The sequence below is a fragment of the Rosa rugosa genome, chromosome 7 (assembly GCF_958449725.1).
Source record: "Rosa rugosa chromosome 7, drRosRugo1.1, whole genome shotgun sequence".
In the NCBI taxonomy this organism is placed as follows: domain Eukaryota; kingdom Viridiplantae; phylum Streptophyta; class Magnoliopsida; order Rosales; family Rosaceae; genus Rosa; species Rosa rugosa.
Genome location: NC_084826.1, coordinates 33,819,722 through 33,829,552, shown reverse-complemented (window position 1 = coordinate 33,829,552; position 9,831 = coordinate 33,819,722). Strand labels below are relative to the sequence as shown.

The following is a 9,831-nucleotide window of genomic DNA, read 5'->3' as shown; positions in this document are numbered from 1 at the left end:
GAAGGCTGATGTAGATTTTGGTGTCCTTCTTCGTCGAAGCAATCGTGTAAAGTCTATGAGTTCTCCTTCTCCTCGTGGTCCTCCAGCTTATGTTGAGTTGTCTGATACGGAGTTCGGTCACGGAGAGGATTCTCAAGGGGGTCCAACTGATTCTTCTTAAAGAGGACCGTACTAATTTTTCAAAAGAGGCATCTAATCATGTGTCTGAAAGGCTTCTCAAGGATGTAATTAATCAAGATGGCGACGATCAGGTTGTTTCTTCTTCTTCCTTCCCTCTTTTTTTTGCAACGACTTCTCCCCTTCTTTTTTTTTTTTTTTCTTTGGAGGAATCTAAAACTCATTCTCTTTCATAGGTCATTGAAGACAACGGCATGAGCGGTGGTGATAACCAAGTGTGTATCATCCTTATTGCTCACCTGCTGCTTTTTATTTTATTTTTTTATATCGCAAAGATTCTTCTTTCACTCCTTTTTTTTTTTTTGTAAATTTGATGATGTTACTTCTTCTTAGGTTATCGAAAACGGCGGTGTGAGCAATGACAATCAGGTGTGTCCCAGCTATTCTTTTTCCTCTTTATATGTGTCACATGCACGGAGATTCTTTGGCTCACAAAGTATATTCCTCTTAGGTTGACGCGGAGTTCGAGCCTTTGCAGCGGAGTCCAAGTGAGGATGAAAATAATGATCAGGTAGCTTGATTATTTGAAACTGAAAGCTTGGATTTTTTTTTTTTTTTTTTGTTGCATTGGCATGATGATGTGCTTTTGAGCCCTTAGCCTTTTATTTGCTTGCTGCCATGTGTTGAAAATACTTTCATGCATGTTCATCAGATCCTTAGCTTATGATAAAAGTATGAAAGAGTAGTTAAATGAGTAATGACATAGAGATTAGATAGCTAAATAAGCTGATGTGTTAAAATTAATGAGGCATGTGTGCGTATGTGTATTGGTTTAATGCATATAGGCATTAGGTGGTTGTAGTATGCATAATTACGTTTGCTAAATAACAAATGAGTATTTGAGAGTACAAGATGCACGGTGATTTGAAATCAATGTTTAATTACTATAGCTGAAAAGTCAAAGTGTTGCGTTTGCTTGCTAAGTCGTGGGACAAAGAAAATCTTGTAAGCAAATAATTAACAGAAGTAAAACTAAATGAAATGTAACATATAAATTGATAACGTCTATATTAGTTATGTGAAGTGTGTGTCATATAGTGTAGCAAGCATGAATTTTGTTTTAAGAATGGTGATAAAATGCCTGCAACATTGTGTGAAAAATGAAATAAGAGTGACAAAAAGAATAGAAGGAAATGTATGATTTGATAATTGAAAGATGAGAGAGATGATTTGCTGCTGAGAACAGTAGCAGGAATAATACTCGTGAGAAAGAAAAAGAAATAAAGTGTGTTTTGAAAAATCATGAGTACTAAATAGCGTGAACGAATAAATTTGCAAGTAAGATGACTGCCCTCCTTGAATATTCTTCTTCTTCCTCTACACAATTCTTCTTTTTCTTCCTTTTGTTCATCCTTTCAGTAACAAAAGAAGAAGAAAAATCACAGTTCATTCATCAAATTGTGATAGACAAATTCATCTTATTCTTCATCGTTTTCTTTTCTGACCCATTCATCTTCATCTTCTCTCTTACCTCTTCTATTGGCATCGAGAGCTTCTCTCAATCCCATTCAAACTCTCGATCCGAACCACTGCCATTACTGCCACCACTGCTTAAAAACGAAAATCAAGCTAAATTAATTGAATTGGTTATTATGATATGTAACTAACCATCTCGCAAAAGAAACTTAGCAATTGCTTGTGTCCATATTCAAGCCAACAATCGAAAGCACATCTCTAAATTAAGGCCTATAGTGATACTTGCTAGCTCCTAGTTTCGCAGAAATAGTAAATTCCTAATCAATGTCCAAAAATCACACCTTACAAACTGTTGGATCAATCAAGAAAAATACAAAACAATAATCAAGAAAACCAGATGATCCATGAACTGAAATCATTAGCATTAACCGGATAAAGTGATCAATCGGTCAAAGTTTCCTTCAAGCATCACATACAGATCGCAGCGGTTACCAACTTTCGAATTTCTAACACCCTAGTAACACCACATGAATCTGAAATTTGAAAGAAGAAAGAGAAACCTTAGGTTTCAAATCAGAGGGAGAATTAAACTTCTAATTCTGATAGTAAGGAAACAAAGGGGAGGTTGTGGCTGAGATTGTCGCAATTCGAGGAGGAGGAGGATCAAACGACTGCGGAGGAGAGAAGAGAGGCCTCCATGCTAGGAGGTGGTGCGATCCAGGAGGGGACCAGCGAGTGGTTGGGTCAGGGATACCGCCGCACCATTGGAGGATGAAAGCCAAGGTGGTGAGACAGAGAGAGAGAGAGAGAGAGAGGAGAAGGAGCTTCGCCGTAAAGGTTTGAGAGGAGGATTGATGGGGTAAGCGCATCAGTCATCTTCATTGCGAGAGCAGAGAGCTGGGTCATCTTCAGGGTTTAGGGTCATCTTCATACGATCAGGGCATGAAGATGACCCAGCTCTCTGCTCTCGGAATGAAGATGACTGATGCGCTTACCCCATCTCTGGGTCATCCTCAGAGAAGGAATAAATTTATTAAAAAAAAAAAAAAACTGAGGGCATAATAGACATTTCGCCGCGACTTTTAGACGGCAATGACCTATTGGTCTCAAATTTTGAAGTACAGGGACTATACGTGTGAAATTAGAAGGTCAGGGACTGAAGTGTTTTATGGTCAAAAGCGCAAGGACTAAACAGTATTTAGTCCTTCTATATACTTAAGCTGCATAGTATATCTCGTTGGTTTTTTTGTTTTTTTGTTTTGTGCTTTTGTTTACGTTAGTTGCATGTTCCAATTGAAGTTATGAAATTTCAAACTATAAACAATTATAGATAGATTGTTGAATATGTATTTTCGAGTTTGGATTTTGAAATTTCTTTTGATTCGGTTGAAGCTTTTATGTTAAGTGATATAGCTTGATACAGTTTAGCAATCTGACATTGTTTTATTATTTGCATTGATTTACTGTTTCTTTTTTGTATCTTTTGGTGTAGAATAATGGCTATTAGAAGTGGTATGATTGCACGAATGACATATGTGGCTGTTTTTGAGCAAAATGACTAATGATTGGTTTTGAAATCAGATAAAGTTGAGAAATCGAGAGTTGTCTCAAGTTGATTTTTAATTGTCTTACACTCAGCCTAACTGTTATGCCAGTACCTAAAATTACCTATTTATCGGTCATTCGGACCGTAAATAATTAAAATTCTTACTTTTTACCTTTGTTTCGATCATTTAGGGGACCAAAAGTTGACTTTTTGTTCGTCTCAATTTTTTAGGAAACTTCTTTCACGAGAGTTGTAGAGGACGTTATACCTAGTTCGTGTACACGTGGCATGTTAAAATCAGAGTTGTAACGAAAGAGTTATAGATACTTAAACTCGGTGACAATTTTGTAAATACTTAGAAATATCTTTAATTATAATTAGTTGTTTCCAATTCCAACCATTTTATTTTAGGATTTCCATTTCCAGAAACTTCAAAGAGAGAACCCAGAAAACTGCGAGAACTTCCAAATTTCTCCAGTGACGATTCTGGCCACCTCAAGCCATGAAATTGATCCCTTTAGAAGCGCCCCGACCTCCTCTTCCTCTCTATGGTGCTGAATTAGGATGATTTGGGCTGTAGAAGATGGATCGGGCCAAAACCAGTCGTGGCGAGTTCAAGATTTCGATCTGGCTAGAGCTTTCTCCTCCAGCCACCTCAAGCGATGCCACAACCTGAGTTTTGAAACCCTCTTCTCCATGGTTCGAACCATGCAGCCATTGGCTCCAAGTGACTCAGAGAAGGACAAATTGAAGATCAGAAATTCTAGGAATTTTATAGCTTTCGAGGACGACGTATAGATCGAGCTAGATGAGGAATTTGTCGGACAGCCGTCGTAGCTCTAATCTAGTGAGTGGACATTTTCTTTTCAATTAAATATGTATGCAGTATTATATTTTCAATTATTAAATTTTCATATTGAATTAATTTGATAATGTTTGAGGCTTGGTATTGAGTTACGATTTACTTATAATTTATTAGAATTTATGTTTTCAATGACTTGGTCGAGATTTGAGTATTGATTTGACAATGATCGAGATTTGATATTGATTTTCTTTTCAGAATGTTAGTATCGGCTTTGAGTTTATTTTGAGTTATGAGTATCCTTAGAGTTTCTGTCGCTTCTTGAATTATTGAGTTATCGTTGATTTCCTTTTCCAGATTTTATTATCGACTTTGGGTTATGAGTATTCATAGAGCTTTTGCTTATACTTGAGTTATTGAAACTTTGTTCTGAGAAAGTTGATGAGTTAAAAAAAATTTGAGAGTTAACGAGTTTGGATTATGATCTTGAGGTGGTAAATCATGAAAGATGATGATTTTAGCGCATGCATGCATTTACCTAGTTAGCAGTACCATCCAAACAATATTCTGGTCAGCAGTACTCTCCAGTATATATATATATTTATAGATGACGGTCGGCAGTACCATTCGATGTTTCAGCTGGTTTGTAGTACCCTCTAGATGGCATGAGATGGTTAGTTGGTAGTACTCTAGCCATTGCCTCATAGTATACTGGTCGGCAGTACTCTCTTATGTGTCATCTCGTCAGCAGTACCTTCTAACCATCGCCTTCTCATATTCTGGTCGGCAATACCCTCCAGGTTGCATGAGATGACTAGTCGACAGTACCCTCTAGTCATCGCCTATTTTATTAAGAGATGATTTGAAATGGAGTTTGAGATATCAGTATATTTTGAGATTTCTGAAATAATTTTGAGATATTTTATCATATGAGTATTTTAAATGAGATGCTGAAATTTTGAGATTTCCGAGATTTCTGAAATGATTTTGAGATACTAGTATTTTAAATGAGATAATTTGCAGCATATTTTGAGATCTCAATACTAAGAATGATTAAGAGTATTTTATGAAATCTTACTGCGTGTTTTGCTTTTAAGTGAAAATAAATTTCGGAAAGCATTAAATTTTAGGAAAAAATTCAGTTTACTACCCTGTGGTTTGCACTAAACATCATGTTAGTCCCTCCCCTTTCAATTTCATCAGCAACACCCCTGTGCTTTCAATTTTGATCAGCTATGTCCAAATTTTACTGTGCCGTCCAATTTGAACGTTTACTTTGAAGGAGGGGCCCACTTAAAGGGCTAAATTTATCATTTCACACAATTTTCCAAAAAAAAAAAAATCTAATCGAAGGACCTCATTACTCCATCTCCACCCACCTCCCTTCCCTCGACCCTTAGATCAACACCAATACCCAATCCCAACCCATCTCCGATTCCACTCTCTCCGACCTCCAAACCTCATCTTTCCCAATCAGTCCCATACTCTCTCATCCCTACTCCAACTCAATCTCATAACAATGGATGGATCCTCCATTCTCTTTCTACTTCTTGCCTCTTCGCCCTCACAGCGAACTCTGCCTCCACCTCCACTGCCTCCAACTTCGTTAAAACCTTATGCAGCACCACCATCTACCCTAACCTCTGCGTTCAGTCCCTCTCATCATTCTCCACTGCAATCCAGCAAAGCCCTCTCCAGCTGGCCTAGACCGCCCTCTCCGTCAGCCTCACCTGAGCCCAGTTCGCCTAGTCCTTCGTCACCAAGCTGACCAAGTTCAAGCGTTTGAGCCACAAGGAGTACAAGGCCATCGATGACTGCCTTGAGGAGATGGGCGACAGCGTCGACTAGCTAAGCAAGTCAGTGGACGAGCTGAAAAAGATAGGGAAGTCATCCAAGGGCCAGGATTTCATATGGCACATGAGCAATGTCGAGACTCGGGTCAGCGTTGCTTTGACTGACGACAACACTTGCCTTGATGGGTTCTCCAAGAAGGCCATGAATGGCAAGATCAAGGCCTCCATTAGAGCTCAAGTGCTTGATGAATCGACTGGAGGAGAGAGAGAAACGCCATGAGAGTGAAGAGAGTGCAGACTGGGGAATTGGGGGAGAAGAGGAAAGAGAGGTAGAGCTTGGAGTCGGAGAGGGTGAAATGGGCCTGGAGAATCCATGGCGGCCGCAATGGGGCGGACCAGATTGGAGAGGGAGAGGGACTTGGCGGCGAGCTTGTCTGAGAAGCTGTCCATGGGGTCGGGGTCATTAGCGTCAAACAGGGTTTGAAGGTCAGAGATAGTGGAATCGGAGATAGGTTAGGATTGGGTATTGGTGTTGATCTGAGGATCAAGGGAGAGGAGGTGGGTGGAGATGAAGGAATGGGGTCCTTCGATTAGATTTTTTTTTTCTAAGGAAAATTGTATGAAATGACAAATTTAGCCCTTTAAGTGGGCCCCTCCATCAAAGTAAACGTTCAAATTGGACGGCACGGTAAAATTTGGACACGGCTGATCGAAATTGAAAGCACAGGGGTGTTGCTGATGAAATTGGAAGGCGAGGGACTAACATGATGTTGAGTGCAAAGCATAAGGTAGTATACTGAAATTTTTCCTATCAGCAACTATTTCATAAGCTACAGCTTTCCAACCATTATCTTCTTTTGTGGCCCAAACCTCGTTCCTCACGAATTATGTCAGCCAAAGCACACTCCATATTTAAAATCCACTACAAATAGTTATTGCCTTCGGTCTTTCCTTTACTCTTTCCTTCATTCTTTCCATTTGGTTTTCGGTTTTTGACATCATTTCCTCCAAGTCTACTCACTTCTAAACACAATTAGACACCATGAACAAAAATGATTAGATCTCAATATGTGAAGACAATAATCACCATAATAGGAAACAAGATAAATCATACACACCATAAAAAATGCATGAAGTGAACAACCATACTAAAATTTAACTTCAACAAAGTTTCATTACAAACAGTAAACCGCACTAAGAGAACAAAAAAAAAAAAGGAATAAATAATGTATTTTTAGGAAAATTCTACAATGTGTTAACGTATGACATGCATACAATTCTAAAACATCTTCAATGTATTTTTAGGAAAATTTATTGTTGGTAGTCTTGGATTTGCAACGTATCGCGCTTGATAATCCTAAAACATCTTCAATGCAAACGTATAACGAAAATTTGTCCACTGCTTAGTAACTTGAACACATGCAATCCTATCATTTGAATTATTTACATTACCCTCTGACGTAGAATGATTTAAGAACTCTAAATCAGCAGCTGCTAAAAACCTTGAATCTTGATCTTCTAAGACAGGATCAATAGCTTGCTCAATTCGAATAAAATTGTGCAAAACACAACAAGTATTTATAATCCTAACTTGTGTTTTGATGTTGAAAAAGGATGGAGTTTTAACAACCCAAATGGCCGTTCAATCACATATTTTGCAATTGAATGACGAATATTATAAAAATCTATGTAATTTTCTGGTCGACTCCCGATCCATTCATTTAAGTGGTATGTAGATCCTCAATATGGTGCTAAAAAATCAAGCCTATCAGTATATCTTGCATCCACCAGAAAGTATTAATAAGAAGTGTAGATAAGGAATTAGAAGTATACTAAACCTAAGTTTTATTTAATTTAAAATTAGTATAAGAATTACCTCTTGCAACATGAAGCCGATTATTTCTACGTAGAGCATCAGGTAAAACACGAGCATCAGAAGCAAGACCTTCCCATCCAAGCAATATATAAATAAATTTTAAATCAGGGGCACAAAATCCTAGGACATTTATAGAAATATCACTCTTTCTATTTTGATATCTCGGTCTTTCCTCAGCCGACAGAGTCATTGGAATGTGAGTTCCATCAAGTGCTTCTAGACAATTCTAATAACAAGATAAAAGAAAGGTAAAAAAATTAAGATTAAGGTTATTAATTAAGATATAAAAAGGCAAATATAGGTTTTCAAAAGGTATAGAATTACCTCAAACCACTTTCACTTCTCTCTTTTTGAATTACCAATGCCAGATGACTGTAATTTCAAGTATTCCTTACTTATTCTCATTATTGCATACAACACGTTATGCAATTGCCGACTAACTGTTTGCTTAGAAAGATAATAGATAAAACCAATTTTTCTGTACTTCACATTGTTAGAAAGTATATCTAGAAATGTAGCTACTAATTCTTCAATTGAAACATTTTTTGTACGAACTAGTTCACCCTTTCCTTGTAAAATCTCACATAGCCTCCTGAATGCACTCTTGCTAACTCGTAGTTGTTCAATACAATTGACCTCTTCCATCGTACAAACAATTTAAGTAAGACCGTCTTTCTTGATCTCAGTCATGTGAAGGCCCTTCAACAAAAAAGTCTTATAATACCACTCTATTATTGAAGCAATCACAGATATGGTGGCACCAATAATAATTGTCATTCTTGTTTTATTTTCCTCTTCTTCTATGACACGCTTTCGTTTTAACCTCATTAACATGTTACCAACACTCATAACAGCTATACCTATTAAACATGAATAAAGAACACTGTCACGGTCAAATGTTAGTGCTACTGTGCTAGAGATAATTGAAAGTATTGTAGCTCAGTCTTTGGATGACTCTTTCTTCAAGTGTGTGTTAGGTACTAATAGTTGCAACTATTTTTTTCTTTTTCATTTTAAGTCTGTATTTAAAGCACTAACCCTTTTTTCTATCTATTTTCTGGTTTTCCCTCCAGAAAATGAATATAAGAAAGTCAGGAACATAAGGTAGAGGTGATACGCTTTGAGCAAGCGCATAATTTAACCCTAAAAATATCATTAGTAGTATAAGCAAGTAGGGATCGATCTAATCCGGGGATTGAGGGTACACCAGTCATTGTCAAACAAATAAACAATTAAAATTAAAACAAAGTATAATATTTACAAAGATATTTACAAGTATATACAAATTTACGAAATTAAGGGGGGTGTTTTGGTTTAGGATCTCGAAAATTAGTAAAAACAAAATAAAAAAAATGTATAAACACAAATACAAGAAAGGAACATATGAAACAAAGATCAAAACCAAATTCATAATCAAATTCGACTCAACCCTATTATTGTTCATCTTAAGTCATGAGAAAGAGTCGATCATGTGAAATATTCAAGCAAATAATTTCCCATATTTTACTTTCCAATGCTAATTAACCTAAGTGAAAGCACAAAGATTAATCCTGTCAAACATGTAATCAAGTTCTAGAAAGCTAGGCAATCATAGCATGTTAGACGCATGAAGAACACATAGAAAGGCTATCAACTCAAGTGTACAACTTAGTATGAAAAAGTCCATCTAATTGCAATCCTTTTCAATTAAATTCGGTTTTTGTCCAAAACCTTCACTACTTTTGATTTAAGTTCATAAAACAATAAGTTGAATCATGTTCTTAAATCTAGCAACAATTATATATCAATCCTATATGTTTCGAACCACACAAGATTAACACACAAAGGATTTTGATTAAACAAATTTAATTAAACGTTCTCACATAAGCAACTTAAGAATCACAATAATAAGAATCTGAAATTTATTCAATCATAAAAATCTGGAATTAAACTTTATTCAAACGTTAAGGTTAACTAGAACATAATCAACGAATTCAAGCAAGGAAAATCAAAAGTGATTACAAGGGTCAAGGTTGAATTACACCGTGAATGGAGATGGGGATGAAGGACTTGGACGTTGAACTTGAACTTGAACTTTGAAAGCAAACCTTAAAGCTTCACGGCTCCAAGGTGGATGGTGGAGGATGCTCACGGCTTCTTCTTCCTTCTTCCTTGCCTTGCTTGAAACGCCAAAGATGACTAGAGAATGGAGGAGGAGAAGACGTTTATGGAGAGAGTATTT

At 36.9% G+C, this 9,831-nt stretch overlaps 1 pseudogene; it reads left to right on the top strand.

Moving 5' to 3' along the window:
- The first annotated feature begins 237 nt into the window (after positions 1-237).
- LOC133723203 (21 kDa protein-like) lies at positions 238-6,014 on the top strand (annotated as a pseudogene).
- Positions 6,015-9,831: the final 3,817 nt, after the last annotated feature.